This window comes from Mirounga angustirostris, unplaced genomic scaffold (genome assembly GCF_029215605.1).
Source record: "Mirounga angustirostris isolate CCGP_5_RB_7025 unplaced genomic scaffold, mMirAng1.0.hap1 SCAF_15, whole genome shotgun sequence".
Classification (NCBI taxonomy): Eukaryota; Metazoa; Chordata; class Mammalia; order Carnivora; family Phocidae; genus Mirounga; species Mirounga angustirostris.
This window is the reverse complement of record NW_026991723.1, coordinates 91,350,882-91,368,895: the sequence shown is the minus strand read 5'-3', so window position 1 is coordinate 91,368,895 and position 18,014 is coordinate 91,350,882. Positions and strand designations below refer to the sequence as shown.

Here is an 18,014-nt window from a genome sequence, read left to right as displayed (position 1 = left end):
GGAGAGGGTTTGGTGGGAGAGAGTGGGAGTTCCGGGGGTGCGAGTCAACAGGGCCCAGCCTCCTGCCAAGAGCAGGGGGCACACACTGATGGGGTGCTCGGGGCCACTCTCCCCAGGAAGAAACCAGGTCCTTAGTGGGCCCTACTGCTCCCTCCTCCCCTCTCCCTCCCCGCCGACTGGGTGCCAGCCACCTGGCCTCCTCGGAAGCTCCCGGAAGATGCAAAAGTCCTAGCTCAGCCCCCAAGCACGAGAAAGAGCAGGGGGGTAGCTGCGGTCGCCCAGTTCCCAGGGGCTCCGTCCAGGCTCAGCCTGGGTCAGTCTCGACATGGAGCCAGTGGGGTGGACACTCACAATGGGGTGTGAGGGCTCCCAGGAGCGCAGGTGTGCCCAGCTGGGCTGGGAGAGGAGGACATGCCAGGGGAGGGAAAGGGGGGTGGCCTCCCTCACTCCCACCGGGGTGCCCAGCTCTCCTCTGAGACACTCATGCTTCACACCCGGCCCAGCTGCGGGGGATGCGACCAGCAGCAGGGACGACCTAGGGCCGGTCCAGGTGAGGGAGCCCAGAGCCCATGCTGGACGCCCTTTCCCAGTCCAGGGCCCTCAGGGGGTCCAGGCTGGGCCAGCGTGAAGCTGGGCATTCCAGAAGAGGGTGGATTCTCAAGGCTCTGATTCTCGCTGGGAACCCTGGGGAGCCTAAAGACCCCCCGGGCCAGAGAGCAGGATGGACCCCGGGGTCCGGAAAGGGCCCCACGTCCCTCGGCTGAGCAGATAGGACAGCCCAGACACGCTGTTGGAGGGGGGCCCCTGTCCCGGGGGAGTAGGACAGGGGAGGACGAAGCTGGGCACATGGTAGGTGGGAATGAGGGTAGGTTCGGCCACGTGTTCCCAGAAATGCCCAGTGTGGGGGGCCGTGCAGTGGGTGCTGGGACTCCACCTCTACCAGCTGGGAACCAGGGGGACCAGCTCCTCCCCAGGCCAGGCCTGGACGCTCCATCTTCAAGACCATCCTAGGGAAGGAGCTACCTAAGGAAGGAGCCCCCCATCCCAGTGCAGGACCCCCCACCCAGCCCCCTCGGCTGCCCACGGCTGGGCCCCTGCTGGCGTGGCCTGCTCTGCCTCAAGTGTCCGAAAGTCCAGGGCCATGGGGAGCTGCCCCCACCCACCCACGGGGGTCAGCCTGGCAGAAGGAGGCCCCAGATGCTGCGAGAGCTCTGTGACCAGGGTCCGGGGCCAGTCACCCCACAGCCCCACGCTCACACAGCTGGCCACGCCGAGTGGTCTGAGCAACCATGTGAGGACGGAGGAAAGGCGAGACCCCACAGGCCCGTGCTCAGGAGATCCGTGCTTGGGTTCATACTCTGCAGTTGCCCTCTTGAAATTCTTACTAATTTTTGAATGAGGAGCCCTAAGGCCCCCCTGACTCTGCAGCTGGTGCAGCTCCCGGCTTTCATGCTGAGTGCGTCAGAATCAGCCAGGCCCCAACCCTGAGCCTTGATTGCCCATCTGTGAAATGGGTTTATGTCCAGTCCCCAGCGTGGCCTGGGGTGGTGAAGGGAACAGACGAAGCTCCGGGGCCGGGGGTGGATGGTGAGGCGTCCCGGAGAGACAGAGGAGGAGAGGTGCGGCGGGGAGGCAAAACTCTCTCTTTGCCACGTGGTGTCCCCCCTTCCTTCCCTCCACGCCCAGTCCCACCTCACCCAAGATGCTGGGAGGATAGGGTCTGAGTCCTGTGGAAAAGAAGAGGCTGCACATTTTCCGAGATGTTTTAAACGTTTTTTTCGCAACGCCGCCTCCTCCATGGCCCGAGTTATCCTGACATAAAATAAGCCTGACCTGCATCCCGGCCCCAGGCTCCGGCTCCCTGCGCTCCCTCCAGCCCTGGCAGGAGAGGCCCGTCTGCCCTCTCCAAATGGCCTCTTTTTGGGGCCAAAAGACACGTCTCAGTGCGCTGGGCTCTGCATGGCTAAGTGGCAAAGCCGAGTCAGTGTGGGTGGTCCCAAACCCCATGTGGACATCCCAGACCGGGAAGGGGCTCAGCCGACTGGTGTGACTGGGCCAGAGGCCTTCACGCTGCAGGAGGAGAGACTGAGGCCCAGAGAGGCAGAGGAGGTCGCCCGGACCTCAGAGCAAACTGCTGAGCTGGAGCGGGTCCCAGGGATTGTCCCTAACGGGTGAGTTGTGGGTCATCGAAGGGCGCAGGCCTGGGGAGCGTGGCGCGGGCATCAGCCGGGGGTTCTCTGAGCCTCGCCTCTCCACCTGCCAGAGAGAATATGGGATGTTTCTAAACATGAAGGACCTCAGTGTACCCAAACGACCTGGCCCAGGGCCTGACTCGCACAGGGCAACAGAAGCGGGTAGCTCATCCGGGAAAGGGGGTCGTGCCTGTGAAGGGCTTGGACGGGCTGACAGGTGGGATTCAGAGACCCAGGCCACCAGCAGGCAGCAGAAGGGGGGCCAGCAGATCCCGCCCTGGGCAAGAGCAGGCCCGCCTCCCCTCCCTTCATCCTGCTCCTCTCGACATGTGGGGGGCTCCAGGGACATCTTCAGAGGGGGAGGTAAAATTCTCCCGTACCTTCTTAGGTTCAGAATTGGAGAGCTGCAAATTAAACGGACAAAAGTCAGATGTGTGAGAGAAAAGACAGATTTTTATCCACGTACGTACATACTTGGGAGTTCACAGAAAAATATGATTCAAGGGGGCGGTTCAAATTTGGGGCTTAGGTACCACCTTAGGGGGCTCTCGGAGGAGAAGAGGAGGGGAGAGGGGTGCCTACAGGAAATCAGGTGACTTCTGGGAAAGATAAATGGGCCTTAGGAGACTCATCGGGAGCTATAACAGCATTATGGTGTCAGTCAGGTGCGGGGTGGGGCCTTCTCATCCTCATGGTTAAGAGTCCGTCTTCCCTGGCTGCTCTGAGGAGGGCATTTCTGACCAAGGTTCGGGCTTGCTCGGGTCACATGCCTGCTGAAGGCCACACTTGGCAGCACTTGTCTGCCCACGAGGATGGACAAGGCCTTGGTGCTGAGACCACAGGGCCACCGGGGGTGGGTCCTCCAGAAGGGCGGAGCCGTCGTGCGGGGGACGGGGGAACCCAGTCCCCTGCCCTACAGGAATGACAGACAACTGAGCTCCTGGAGTGCGTGAGTGCCTGGTCCCCACAGGGCAACCCCAGGCTGCTGGCACCAACCAGGGTTCTGGCACTTTCCTCGCAGGTCGCCTCTGGGCTCTGGGTCATGTCCCTGCACGCAGGTGGGGCGGCAGAGTCCAGACCGTCCTTCGGGGCTGGGGAGAGTGGAAAGTCAAGGGCTGCAGGCGACCCCCAGGGCTGGACTCCACTCCTGCCCCAGCCCCGGCTCAGCCCCTGCACGGGGAGGCCTCGGGGTGGCCGGCGTCAGGTGACCCCTCCTGCCCACTCCAGACGTGGAGTGAACATGTGAGCCAAGGCCAGCAGGCCCGTCAGGACCAAAATCAGGGACGTAGGCCAGAGGTGAGCGGGGAGCCCGGTGGTCCCAGCCCGGGCACGAGGGAGGCCCAGCCAAGTGAACGAAGCAGAGCAGAGTGGCAGGGAGATGCAGCCGTGGCCCAGGGGCTCCCCACCCCCAGAGGCCCGGGGGACTCTGTTCCTGCCCAGGAAGCTCGAGGATGGCCCGTCCGAGCCCGAGACGCTGTGTGCCCTCCACACAGGCATGAGCACGAGACAGAGCTGGGCCCCCCAGGATGCCTCGGGCCCCGCCGGCCCACCAGCTGTGGTGTCCTCTCGCCTCCTCCCGAGGGGCACAGAGGGGCATAGAGGGTCACCAGCTAGCCTCAGCTTCACCCCACGTCCCCCCGCCTCCCCCGGAGGACGCAAACTTCCAACTCGGGTTGGGCGCTCTGCCGACGGGACTCTCCAGGGGCTGAGGCCGCCAGCCCAGAGCTCACGGGCCACGTAGGCCCCACGTGGGCCAGGCCAAGACCACGGGGAGAGGCCATCCGCTCATCAGCGTAGACTCTGGGTGGGCCTGGATCGCGGAAGTCAGCCCCGACTTATTTCCCCTCACACGTCTGAGCTGAGGGACCCCCAAAACCCACCTGAGCTGCGGACACGGCCAGGGCTCAGACGACCCATGCACACCTACACCAGTCAAGCCTGGGGACCAAGGCTAGAAGTGGACATTGTCATGGTGGCTCTGAGGGGGGGCAGGGCATTGGGGGTGCAAAGGGGGGTGTGGAGGCTCGGGGCACCTGCCCCTTCCAAAGTGGAAGTCAGGTGACAAACAGGCTTTGAGCACAAACCTTCTGCTCTCCTTTCGAAACTTCTTTTACTATTTTGTCATGAACAGAGGCGTCGAGTAACCAGGAGTGAAAGTTATAACTATGGAAACGTGTGGGAGAGACTCTCACCAGGGACCTGCACAAATATGGAACCTTCTGGAGCGCGGGGTGGGGCTGGGGCCCCACGCCCCTGGACGGCCGCCAGACGGCCCAGGACAGGACCAGCGAGGCCACCCTGTCTCAGCCGCCAGCATCCCCCTTCATTTCAGCGACTCCACAAACCTGCCGCCAGGCTGGGCATTCTGCTGGCAGGGACTTTTATCGTTGAGTTGTTTTAAAGGTTTGTTTTTTTCCCCTTGCTGCACAAAACTGATGCCCTCGCTCATCAGACTGCCGTCTGTCTTCAGGCAGAAGAATGCAACAGGGGAGCCCCAGGGCTGTCTGGTTTGTCTCCGGGAGGGGGGAGCGCCAGCCCGGCTGCCATAAAGAGGCAGAAAATGCACCAGCCACGAGCTCCGTGTGCTCACAGACCATCCGCCCCCGGAGTGCGGAGCTGGCCGGGGTTCCAGGCGTGGCTGATGCCCTGGCCCTGCCCCATTGCAGAGGTGCCAGCCTCGCTCTCTCCCTCCCCCCTCGCTGGGCGCCGACCTGCCACCCGAGCGCCCCTGCAGTGGGCCTGTGTCCCGACTTTCCCCGGCCATGGCCACTGACCGTGGCCAGTAGCTGGGAAGTGAGCGCCCTTCTCTGCCTCCGTCCTCCTGCCGGGGTCCCTCCAGGTCGTGCTACTGCGGCGAGGCCCCGCGCAGCCCGCCGGCCCCTGGCTGGGGGCAAGCTGCAGCTCTAGCAATGCCCATGTGGGGGCTCCAGGCCAGGGGCTGCGCCGGGCCTCTGCATGCCTTCTCAGTGGCCGGAGGAGGGGGTTCCATTAGGATCCCCATTTTACAGACGAAGCAACCGAGGCCCAGGGGAGCTCAGTCACGTGCCTGAAGCCACACGGCCACGGTCGGAAAGCGTGTCCCTCTTGACGGACACCACATTGCAACTCCCGTCCCGAGCCCAAAGATGGCCCCCCAGGCCCTCCAGGATCCAGCTAGCCCTGACACTGACCGAACCCACCCGGCCTGTCAGAAACCGGCGTCCCGTGGCAGAGAGGAGCCGGCGTGTGAGAAAACAGGCCACGGGAAGGTGCCACGAGAGCCCTCAGGAGAATGGCCACAGCCGGCACCTGGCTGAGCCGGAATGGGCCAGCGCAGCACAAGAGATCGTGTGCAAGTCGCGGTGTGTGGGGTGACTCACGGGGCGACTCACGGGGCACCGCCGCTCCACCCCGGCCGGCCGCTGGGGGGAGGCCGCCGAGCAGCCAGGGGGCCCGCGTGGAGGGAGCCAGCAGGGGCCTGGAGGCGGCTCTCCCTGCCCCGGTGTGATGCTCTGACCACACGGTGACATCGGACTGAGGCCTCGTGAGAACCAAGTCCTGGCGCATGGGGGCTGTGACAGCCGACCGCTGGTCACGTCGCCTCCGGCCACCAGGTTGCGGGTGGGTCCTTACGCAGGCCCCTCTTTCCTCCCTAGAGAAAGAAGGTGGAAGGTCCTCCCCCGGGGCCCCACCCCTCGGCGAGCTGCAAGGCACCTGCCACGAGGCTTTTCCTCCCATTCGGCCCCCAGTGGGCACCCGGCGGGTCCCCGCCCTCCCTGAGTGGGGTCAGGGAGGCAACAGGCACCTCCTCTGGCAGAGCATGATGAGGACGCGTGGAGAAGGGGAGCTGGCTCCCTGGAGGAGGCCACACCCGCGCGGGTCGTGCTCCCACCTCACTCGGGGGAAGGACTCATTTCTTTAGGCCACGGGTTCTTAACAGGGGGCGGGTCTGTCCCCCAGGGGACACTTGGCAACGGCTGGAGACGGTTGTGGTTGTCGCTACCAGGGTGGGGAACGCCTGCTGGCGTCTGGCGGTAGAGGCCAGATGCTCGGGACGCCCCCCGGCGCGCCGGACGGCGAGGGGCGAGGGTACCTCCCAGGCCAGCAAGACACTGCCCGCACGTGAGGAAGTGGCCGGGGCCCCGGGCAGCCCGAAGGCAGATGTTTGTTTAGGGGAGGCGGTCGCCCTGACTCCTGGGGCCCAGTGCTGGCCTGCCACCCACGCAGAGGGGCTTCTCACTTTGGACTCAGGAAGCCAAGGGGGGGGCCACAGCTAACTCCGGCACTACCTGAATCTCGTGAAGTGAGTTCTCAAAAATGGAACGTTTGCTGTTTGTGGAAGTCCTGCCTTTGGTGACCCAGGTGTCTCCTCTGGACCCACTGTGTGCGTCCTGCACCCTGCTCTGTGCCCCAGGGGCCCGGCTGCCCTCCCGCAGGGTCACCCAGCCCTTCCGTGCCCCCCTGCCGGGCCCCACCCTGCCCTTGGCTCCGGCTGGTGACAGCGCCCCACTGCTCCCGGCCCGGGCCTGCACTAGGCCTTGAGACGTCCCTACACCAACACGGTGACCTCATTAAACTTGCTTCCAATCACCCCAGCGTCGTGGAGGGTCCCTTTCCTGCAGGGACTCTATCATCTCCAGGTCCCCAAGGCCCCTACTCAGAAGGTGACAAGCCAGCCACCGTGAGGAGGATGGATTCGCCGGCTGCAACTTCTGTAGGCCTCGGTTTCCCCAGGCTGCAGAGTGAGAGCTTATTCTGGGGGATTCTTTTTTGTTTGTTTTTAAAGATTTTATTTATTTATTTGAGAGAGAGCGAGTACACAAGCAGGGGGAGCAGCAGAGGGAGAGGGAGAAGCAGACTCCCCGCTGAGCAGGGAGCCCGACACGGGGCTCGATCCCACGACCCCAGGATCATGATCTGAGCTGAAGGCAGACACTTAACAACTGAGCCAGCCAGGCTCCCCTATTCGGGGGGATCCTGAAGGACTCTCCCCGCAAGCCCTCGTGGCCTTGGGGAAAGAGTAAAAGGGAGGTGGCCACAGTCAGAAGTCCTCACAGCCCAGAGAAGCAGGGCAGGTGGACGGGCAAGAGCACCCCGGCCGCCGCCGGCCGCCCCTTCCCGGGCATCTCATGGCCTGGCCCTGAGCTCGTTCACAGACAGCAGGACTCCTCACCAGAACCCTCTGAGGTGGGCACTGGCCCCAGGGCACAGACGGGAAAACCGAGGCTCAGGAAGGGTCCGTCATTGCCCAAGGTCAGAGAGCTGAGGATGGCACGGCTGGGTTCTTCCGGTCCAGGCCCAGAACCCTTGTCCGCCTGTCCTGCTGCCTTGTGACAAACAGGGCCGCTGCCCCTGGGAGCTACCCAGGAACTCCGCAGGAGGACAAAACAGACCCAGCCCGAAGCCCACCGTTAGCTATCGATGTGTGCAGGAGCCCCCTGGATGCTAACATTGGGCAAAAGCTCAAGAACAAACAGGATACTTGCGTTCCCAGGACACGGGTGAAGGGCGGAGGGCTGCATGGTGACGGAGGGCCTTCTGGGGGAAGCTGGGACCTGGACAGTCTGCGGGGCCAGGAGATCCATCACCGTTAAGTCCTTCCAGTGACCCAGTGAGGCCAGTGCCGCTATGATCCCATCTCACAGAAGGGGAAACTGAGGCTTGGAGCAATGGGCAACTTGCTCAAGTCTGTACAGGCTGTGCGTGGCATCTGCGTGCAAGGCCCAGCACCCTCTACAGGCCCACACGCCTGGTACCTGCTCGCCCCTCAGTCAGCACAACCGGGGCTCATGGGGAGCCCTGCAGGAGCCGAGATCTCCAGGCAGACAAGACTTCTGTTCACAGAACCCGAGAACACATGAAGGTCAGACGGGCAGACATGGTTCAGGAGGGCTTCCTGGAGGAAGGAGCAGGTCAGGGATCATCACAGAGCTTCCCCTAATGGAGCCCTGGGGCCACGTTGTCAAGACCCCTTGGGATAACCCACTTTGGGTCTTCCTGAGGCTGCATCCACGTCCAGCCAGGAGGCCCCCCGCCCCCCCTAAGCTGGAGACCTGCAGCCTGTCCCCCTGTCCTCCCGCCCGTGCTACGGAGAAGACGGAGAAGGTGAGGCTCCCAAGCTCAGCCACAAACCACTGCTCTTAGGTGACACCGAGCCACGGATCATCACTGCTGACCCACTGCCCCCTAGCTTGAGCCCCTCTGGCACGGAAAGTTCTGGGGCTCCTGGGGATGCCTGCATTTCCCGTGGTGGGAGGAGGCCCTCGAGGGGCTTGAGGAGGGATTTCTGACTCACAGGTTTATGGCCAAGGCCCCCAGTGGAGAAGTAGCCGGGGGCATCACACAAAGCAGGTAGGTGTCTCTCCACCAGGGCCGCGGCGGGCAGGTTTCGGGGTGGCCGCCCTTAAATTCAGCCACCGTCTTCATGCCCCCAACCCTCTGTCTTGGGACAGTCCACCTCCTGCCGCTCCCTGCCCCAACCTGTCGCCCCTTGACGCGCCAACCAAAGAGTCAGGTCTGTCCCCTCCCAGCCAGACCCCTGATATTCATTGACCCACCTCGCCCCAAAGCGAGATGCAAACAGAAAGCAAACCAAAGGCTCAGAGGGCAGGCGCCAGCTGGGGGCTGACCCAGGTCCAGAACCTGCCCGTCTGACCCCTGCCTGGCGCTCCCACCCCACCCCGGGCCCGTGGAAAGTCCAACAAAGAGGATCAGTGTGAGGACAGCCATAGCCCATGGCCAAGGCTCCCACAGGCGGGGGGAGGGGGACCGAGAGCTCCCTGCTTAGCACAGAGCCAGCGGCTACTTTCCATGGAAAAAATGTCTTCAGGCCCCCCCAGAGGCCAGGAGGCCCCAGCCCATGACTCAAGACTCTGCTGCAGGCACCGCTGAATCGTGACCCAGACAGACGGCGCCCCCTGCGCCCCACGCCCCGTGTCCCGAGCCAGGCTCTGCCCCCCGCCCGGCCGGGCCCCCTCCAGGCCGAGCCCCACAGCCCCACGCGGGCCCGGAGCCCTCTGCCCACACCCCACCGGCGACCCTCTGCCGCGCACCCCGTGTCCTCCAAGGCCTCGGCCTCCCACCTGTCGAGTGGAAAGAGAGGTGGGGGCAGTTTCCAGTTGGGCCTGAAGAGCCTGCGGGGCTTGGCTCAGGGGGCGCCCTGCTGGGTGGGCTCCCAGGGCAGGGCCTTGCTTCCAGGCCTGACGAGGGTCAGCTGGTCCCCTTGAACCTGAGTCGCCTCAGGCAGACACCCGCCTGTCCTTGCTACATCACTGGGCTTCTCTGTGGGGTTTTACTTCAAGGAACCTTCCTGACAAGACATGGAGACGGCACTAAGCTGGCCCCCCACTCCCCCGGGCGTGAGGTCTTCAGGGATCACAGGCCTGTCTGGGAGGGGTCTGCAGGTGGAGCTGTGGTCACCTTGGTCAGAGGCCTGGGCCTCCATCGGGGGGGGCTGGGCGGAGGCATCTACAGAGAAGCCCTAGAATCTCAAGGATGGGCAGTTGGCACCCTCTCCGTGCAGCTCCCGTCATGTTCCCGGACCCCTGGCTCTGGGCCCTGGCCCTCCCGAGACCCGTCGAGTGGTGCTGGGACAGGCACGTCCTGACCCAGGGGCTGGAACTGCCCCAGGGCAGGAGGTACAGAGGCTGGCTGCCACCCTGCCTCCAGCTCCAAGGCAGAGGTGCCAGGACCTGGGCACCATGTGAGGGTCAGCAACCCTTGGCCCCCACCCTAGGACATGCTCGGAAAGCACTGGAGCAGGGGGTACACTGAACCGGGGAGCCCTGAGCCCCGCAGTCCCAGGGCACCCTGCCGGGCCCGGGAGCCCTCGACACCAAAGGCGTGGCGGGGAGAACAGAGCCGGCTCAGCCATGCTGGGTTCTGGGGCCGGGGGGCTCGCGGTGGGCCTGACGGAAACTGAACTTCGGCGGGGAGCCCGGTGGAGTGCTCCTCCTCTGTCCTCCCTCCCGCAGTGGGGCAGCCCGGCCCAGCAGGGCCTGGCCGCGAGTTTGAGACCAGACACCCCCGTAAGCCCAGGGTGAGGGCCCCTGTTCTGCTTCTCTCACTTCTGGAAAAGACCCCGCGTTTCATCAACTGTCCTGATTCGAAAGCCAGGAGCCGGCCTGGGACCCATTCTGTGTGGTGTGTGTCACAAAAGCATCTCGAGCTTCATAGTTTCCCCCTGACGTCAGCGGCATGGTTTGAATCCGAGGTGGCTGTGAGGCCCTCCGAGCATAATTGCAGTTGTCTTTGCAAAGTGAAATCAGATGGTTTTTCCAAACCTCCCCCAACCCCTGCCTCCTCCGCTCTCTCTCTCTCTCTCTCTTTTTTTCATTATGTTCCTTGGACCATGTCCAGATGTTTCCTGCAACAACAACCCTCCAAAAATTCACAAAAAGAGAGCAAGAGCGCGCGGCTTCCTGCCGGCCGGGTGGAAGTGCGGACGTGGCGGGGCGGGGGCGGCCGGCCACGTCTGCAGGCCGGGGAGGCGGCGGGCCCCGGTCCGGTCCGAGTCCTCCACCGCCTCCACGCCCCGGGGCTGGACCCTGGGAGGACACGGGCCTGGGGCCACGAGGCCTTAAGGACGGCCCCTCTCCCCGGATGCCAGGGTCCTGGCCACATGGGGGGGGGGGGGGGACCAGGGGAGGCCGTGGCCCGGGAAAGAGCAGGGCAGAGCTTCAGGACCAGGCTTGGGGCTCAGACTGGCCTGCTGGGACTCCCAGCCCCGCGGCTGAGGCGTGCAGCCACGGGAAGCCACGTCTCCACGCAGAGCCTCATTAAGGGCGGCCTCTGTCCCGTGCTGGCACCAGGGAGCACCTCATCGAGACCGACTCACCTGGAGGCAGGTGTGGAGCTGAACAGGGAGGGCAGGTTCCAGAGGGCTCAGGGGAGAAGGGGCATCTGTGCCCTGGAGGGAGCCCAGGTTTTCCGCAGGCAGAGATGGGGGAGAGTGGTCGAGGCAGGGGAACCACTTTGAGCAACGGCCCCAAGGCCGGACAGACCCACCGTTGGGGCCTGAGACCCCTCTGGGAGGGCCGGCACAGGAGGGCCTCTGGGGGCGCTGCATGACGGGGCCGGGCCATCCCAGCTCTGCTGGCACTCCCAAAGCCTCAGCGAGGCCAAGCTGGAAGCCTCACCGGAGCCCGAGGAGAAAGATCCAGACGCCGCCTTCGGGAGCCCCCACCAGCCCCCAGCATCCCAGCTTCTGAGAAGACACAAGTCTTCGTGTCCAAAGTTCTGCCACGCAGTGTCCCCTCCACCCTGTCTGCTTCCCCGTGGCCAGGATGGCAGATCTGGGACGGGGCAGGAGGGCGAGCACAGGCCTCCCCAGCCCACGGAGGTTCCCCACACCTGGAGCCCTGTGGTTCTTCCCGGGGACTCGGGGATCCAGGGCGGGGGGTCTGCGGGGCCAGAGCTGGGAATGCGGGCAGCTGGAGAGAGGTGGGTCAAAGGCCCGGGAAGCCTCAGCAAAATGTGCAGGGGTCTGTACTTGGGGGGGTCCTGGGACAGGACTGCTCTCTGTGGCCTGTGATAGAAATGGGCCGGCACCTTCCCCACTCAGCTGCCTGCAGGGCCCACCAGCAGAGATGCAGTTCCGGGGCCCCCCAGACCAACCTTGGGTTCAGGGAGCTCAGCCAAGCAGCAGCATGGTGGCCTCCTGCGTGTGGACGGTGGTCAGCTGTCCCGAAACCCTATGTGACAACACGCGGGGCCAACCAGGGAAGCCATCTGAGTTCGCTGGGTGCCGGTCACACACACGCAGCTGACCTGAGTCTTCTGTCCCTCCAGAGGTCGAGCTGATACTGTGCGACCCAAGGGCCCCCATAGATGCCATCATCAGCAGAGACTCTCTGGTGTGGGCCAAGGCCCCAGGGAAACCAAGGCAGGACGTCCGAAGGGCTCAGAGGTTGCCTCCCAGGAGCTGGGCCCGGGCCAGATCTTTCTTTGGAAAATGTGGGCTATGGGCACATGGGGTGTGCCGAGTTAACCCTTTCCTGCACAGTGATGCACTCACCATGTGCCGGGGGGGGGGGCGGGGGGGCACCAGTCCGAAGGAGCCCAGGCACGGGAGAGTGGGCAAGAGAAGCGTCTGGCAGATGTCCAGCCCGCCTGACACAGGGCCGACCCACGGGGGCCAGGACACCTGCCACCACCTCCACCCTACAGGTGATGCGTGGAGGCCAGACGGGGTCACGGAGCCCGAATGCACGCCCAACCTCACACCGCACACCCACTTGGCCTCCCGAGGGAGGTGGGCCCTCACCGTGAGCGGCTCTGAAACCCTGCGGGGCGGGGCTGTGTGGGTGCGGCCTCCCCCAGTCACCACCCGGCTACTTCCCTCGCCTTCACGTGGAGTTTGGACTTGACAGGAGCGCCCTTCACGGTGGCCGCCCTGCTCGGCCCTGCTCCAACCCGCCCAGGCCCCCAGAGAAGAGCGCGCGGGACCCCTTCCACTGTGGAAGGTGCAGCAAGTGTCTGCAGGGGCCGGGGGGCACTTCATCCCCTGGATGAAACCCCAGTGTGCACACAGCAGAGGAGGGAGGTTTGGGGGAGGGAGAGGCCACCCCGCCACCCGGAACCACAAACCTCAAACCTCAATTCCAGAACAATCCCCTCCCCTTACAGCAGGGAACGTGGACCCCTCCAGAGAGCGGAAGGGACGTGCCTCTGGTCACAAAGAGCTGTCACAGCCCTCAGCCACCCCCACACTGGTCACCTATCCAGAGATGTCCCCGATGCAGGCTGAATCTTTTGATTCTTCGTAGAAACATTTGGAAGATCCGTATCTGATGGTTTTAGATAGGTGGGCCGAATCTGAGCAACCCTGCCAAGCAGTCCGGCGGGGGCCCCAGCAGCAGCAGGAGAGATTTCAGTCAGGCCTCAGGAAGACTAAACAGGCAGTGACTGGAGAATCCTGCCTGGTTACGGACGAGCTTCGGGACTCCCCACCTGTAACACATAAACAGGGGTTCCGGAACGTTCTCAAGCACAGGCACAATGGCCTTGTAAACAGCAATGGGACCAGGCCATACTGTCCAGTGGGCTGGCCAATAGAGCTCGAGATCTACGGGCCACCTGCCAGTAGCTGAGCTCCTGGACCGCGGTGTTTGTGACCGGAAGATGGGAAAACATCAACAGTGGTTCAGGGGCAGAAATCAGAGGATTTAAACCCAGGGTTCCTCCAGGAGCACCTGGTGGGGAGGTCATCGGAGGTCCTTGATTTCTTCACACTCTCCTCGATCTTCATGAGCCCTACCCGGGGTACCAGGGATGAAATTGGAAGATTTTGTGCCCAAAGAACTCCTATTTATCCTTCAGTGCCCACTCAGAGGGGAAGCCTTCCAGCCCCTCCAACGGTTGCTCTCTCCTCTGCGTTCCCACAGCACTCTGAACGTGCCCTCCTCCCGACACAGATCGGCCCACACGTGCTGTCCGCATGCAGCCCCGTGAGAATGTTCTGGACTGTCACTGTCCGATAGGCCAGCTACTCGCCACATGCGATTTCGGAGAGCTGGGAACGTGGCTCGCACAAACGGAGAGGTGCCGCAAGTGTAAATAGATACCAAATCTCAAGGACTCTGTGCCAAAAACCAAATGAAAAATAGCTCATTAGTAACTTTTATATTGCTTGCATATTGAAGTCATAATCATTCACCATACTGGGTTAAATAAAATATATATTATTCAAATTCACGTGGCTCTTGATGTGACCACTAGAACGTTTTTAATCCCATATGTGGCCCACACTGTGTTTCTGCCAGAGAGACTCTGCCAACTGCCGAGCCCGCTCAGGTTCCTGGGCAGTGTTTGCTGAATGAATGAATGAATGAATGGGCGGACGAATGAATGGGTGTGTGGGTGCTCAGGCCTAGCGCCCCGGAGTCCGACTTACCCAGCACAATGGTCCTGTCGTCATGCAGACGATCGGTACCGTTACCGAAGCGCAGCCCCCTCCTCTGGGGTCTACAGCCAACCCGCACATCATGTGCTCAGCCCCACGGGGCGCTGAGCCCTGTGCTGGGGTCTCAGGGCACCCCCAAGAGGAGCCGGGGGCCTGCAACGAGGGAGGAGCCTCACAGGCTGCTTAGCATGCCCCTGACCAAGCCTAGGGGCTCCGAGCGGGCAGAAGCAGGGGGGCATGGGGGGGCCCAGTGCCGGCCTTTCCCCCGGAGCCTGCGAGGCCGAGGAGAAGGGAAGCAGGAGGGGAGACAGGTGGCAGTGGAAGGGACAGAGTGGGCCGAGCCTCCGGGGCAGGAGGGTCATGGAAGGCTGGGAAGCGGCAGAGCCGTTTGGAAGGGGACTGAGAGGAGGCCAGTGGGGCTGTGAGGTGTCAGGCTGATGCCACCCAGCCCCGTACCTGACCTGCCCCGGGACCCCACGCATCGGCTGCTCCTCTCCCCTGCTCTCACCTCTGAGCTGCTCTTGAATGCCCGGCCCACTCCTGCCTCTGAGCCCTCACCCCTGCTGTTCCCCTGCTGGGATGTCTTCCCCTGGATCTCTGCGGGGTTGGCTCCTCAGGAGGCCTGCACCATGGACGGCTTCCCACCTGCCGCACACCTTGACTCCTCAGGGTGCTTGGCTGGGACGCATGGCCCGGCCCCCAGTGCAGCCTCGAGATGCCCAGTGCAGGCTCCCGGCATGCCCCACCTTTCCTGGAAGGGTGCACTCCTGGGGGCTTTCTGCAGGCTCTGGGGACAGGCTGGGGTGTCCCACTGGGGTCCAAGGTGGTCCACATTCATAGTCACTTCACACCTGCCGAGGCCTGGCCACGGAGGCGGCCCCCCCTGGGCCTCCCCTAGGGCTGGCGCAGGCCCCAGATCCCCTGCGACCTGCATCCCTCTCCCCCAGCCGCAGGTGCACCCGCCCCACCCACTCCCCACCCTCCAGCTGGGAGAAGACCAGCTGGGAGGGGCACGCAGGGGCTCTGCGGGACGAGGCAGGTCCCAGCGTTTCCTCCGCCTTCCCGCCCGGCTCGGAAAGCTCCCTCCCTGTTTTCCGCCCTGTGCTTTCAGGGTAGGACGTGGGAAGGACACGCGTTTGAGGAAAGGAGGACCCCTCAGACGAGATGGAACCGGAGATGCTGGCATGGGGCCCCTCGGCGCTTCCACGCGTGGGGACACGGTGCGGACCTCCGGCGCGCCCGACCGGCTGGCAGCGCGGGGCGCGTGGGTGCGGGCAGGGGGCAGGCCGGAGACGCCAATGAGCAGGGACCCCGCGGGGCGACGGGGAGCGCTCAGCGGGGCGACGCTGCCCTCTGGTGGCGGCGGCGGTGCTGACAGCCCGGGCGGTCGCGTCCCCCCCGGGCGGGGACACCTGGGGAGGCCCGCCTCATTCCGCGTGCACCACAGCGGTCCGGGCGGGCGGGGGCTTCTCCAGTTGTGGCGAGTTTGCCCACCACCCTGTACTCCAGGGACGTTACATTTTGCCGAGTCGGCCTCACCTGCCGCCCCACGCGGCGAGGAAAGCGGTTTGCAGGGAATAAGAAGAGCTCAAGAAACGTCCCTTTCCTTGACTCTGCCTCAGTCCGCGTTGTAATCCGCAGAGCTCCGTGTGCAGTGACAGGCTTTATTGAACCCGCTCGTTCCTGAGCCTATTTTGGTTTTATAAACCCTAAAGTTGCGAAATTGAGGGACTCTCAGCTTGGAAGCATTAGATAGCGCCACCCGCTGTCCACCCGGAGACTTGCAACCCAGCTTTACAAGCGGCTGCAACTCTCCCCGCACGGGAGCCTCCACCGGGGGGTAGGGCAGGGCGTCCAGGGCCCCGGGGAATTTCCAGAGCCCTGGGAGGAGCTGATCACAGTCACGGGGGTGACAGCTCCAGGCCTCTAAGCAGGCGGCCCACTCCCGCCCTCACCCCCCGCCAGCCCCCCGGGAGCGCAGGGCTGCGGCCGCTCTGTCCCGCTGTCCAGCGCACCGGCCCCCGACTCCCGGAGCCCCCCAGACCCAGCCAAGCTGGCCTCTGTCTCCTGCACCGGGCGAGACCTCAGAACCCTTCTCAACGCAGCGCCCCAGGCAGCCCCGCTGTCCGGTGGGACGGGAGAGGCCGGCCCCTCCTCCACCCACATTGCATTTCCCCTAGCTCATTCTTTTTTTTTGGAAGTTGCTTTTTTTCCTAAGTAAAGTTATCACTTGTCACATCCAACATTCATTGACTCCAACCTGTCCCCGCCACGGCCCTCTGAGACCCCATGGCCCTCCCGCAACCCCGTTGTCCTGGTCCTCGGCGCCCTGGGCAGTCTCCGCTTTGCCCGCCCAGGGACCCTGCGGCCCAGGTGAGCCCCGCTTCCACTCCCGCGTCGGGCGGGGACACTGCCCCGCCACCGGGAAAGCCCGACACGGGTCTGGGTGTCCCCCACGGGCGCACGTCACAGCACGGTGGTTCTAGACGGACACACGCGTCGAGGATTCCTGGACGCCCCCCTGTCCTTGGTCAGGCACCGCTGCCCTCGCCATCCGCTCCTCTGGAGCCGGACGGAGCTAAGGCCTGCAAGCACCGAGCTCAGCCTGGCTCAGCACCATGAGGAGGTGCAAGGACTGGCCCGTTGCACGGATGCAGAAACTAAGGCTCGCCTGGAGAGCTGAGTGGGGGAGTTCACCCGTGTGACTCCGGACCCCTGGGGCAGCGGGAGAGGTCCTGGGCCTCCCAGTCCCCCAGCCACTACTTGAGGCCCAGCCACGAAGCTCTGCAGAGCCCACGTCTTCTGCTCCACGTGGATGCCCTGCTCTCCCCTCCCACACCCACAGCCACCAACCCCGGACAAAGGAGAAACCTCGCCTCTCTAGTGGGATGCTCCCTTCGGACCCCTGGCTCTGGGGCCTCTCCCCCCAGGTCTGGTGTTTTATGGGAGAGCTACAGTCTGAGGCACAGAGGGGTGGCAGGGTATGGCCCGGGCACCAAGCCAGGGTCCCTGCCCCCTGAGGTCCCTGGTGTGTCCACGAGCCTGGGCCTGGGAGCCAGGCCACGGCCGCCAGGTGGGCCCCGAGTGAGAGGGCGGCTTCCCCCTGCAGCCCGGCCAGCGGTCCCCAAAGCACCCAGGCTGCTCCTGGGCTGGCTGACCTCGGGGCTTTTCCGATTGCAGCGTCAGAGCTGCTCAGGGCGGTTGTGCTGTGATTAGGCTCGTACCTGTTCCCGCAGAGGTTCGCTCCTGGAGAAACTGGGGCTCGGGCCCAAGCTGTGATGTCACTGTAGTGACCTAGTTAGTGACCCTAACCTTAGGGGGTAGGAGGGAGCGAAAGAGGGCAGAGGGAGAGGGGGGAGGAAGAGCCCATCAGCCTGGCAGCTGACTTCAAACCCTTCTATCACCAGCCCCCCATGTTCCCCCACCTCCCTCCCTCCTGCTACCACTCTTCCCTCCCCTGCCTCTCCCCCTCCCTCCCCTTTCTCCCCTCCCCCACCTCTGTCCCTCCCTCCCTCCCTCCCTCCCTCCCTCCCTCCCTCCTTCCTCCCTCTTACCCTTCTCCCCTCCCCTCCCCTGCCTCTCTCCCCTTTCTCCCCTCCCCCACCTCCGTCCCTCTCTGCTCTCCTCCCTCCCTCCCTGCTCTCCTCCCTCCCTCCCTCCCTCCCTGCTCTCCTCCCTCCCTCCTTTCTCTCCTCCCTCCCTCCTTTCTCTCCTCCCTCCCTCCTGCTTCTTTCCCTCCACCTCTCCCTCTCTCCCCCCACCTCCCTCTCTCTTCCCTAACTATGAGATATTATTAATAAAGGCTTGATGTGGAATCTTCTCGGAAAAGCCAAGGCCTTATTTACAACAGCTGAAGTATCTCACAAGTGAACATGTGGGTTTCCATGAGTAAGCACTCAGGTAACAGCTTGTGACGTTTTGTATGCATACCCGCTGCTTTA

At 63.9% G+C, this 18,014-nt stretch overlaps 1 long non-coding RNA gene across 1 annotated transcript; it reads right to left on the bottom strand.

The window, feature by feature from the left end:
• Window positions 1-1,671: 1,671 nt before the first annotated feature.
• On the bottom strand, window positions 1,672-12,798 carry LOC135362726 (uncharacterized). Its single transcript, XR_010407779.1, has 3 exons — window positions 11,008-12,798; window positions 2,573-8,067; window positions 1,672-2,256 (listed from the first exon to the last, which is right to left on the bottom strand). It is a non-coding gene; the product is annotated as an uncharacterized LOC135362726 (long non-coding RNA).
• Between the last annotated feature and the right edge of the window lie 5,216 nt (window positions 12,799-18,014).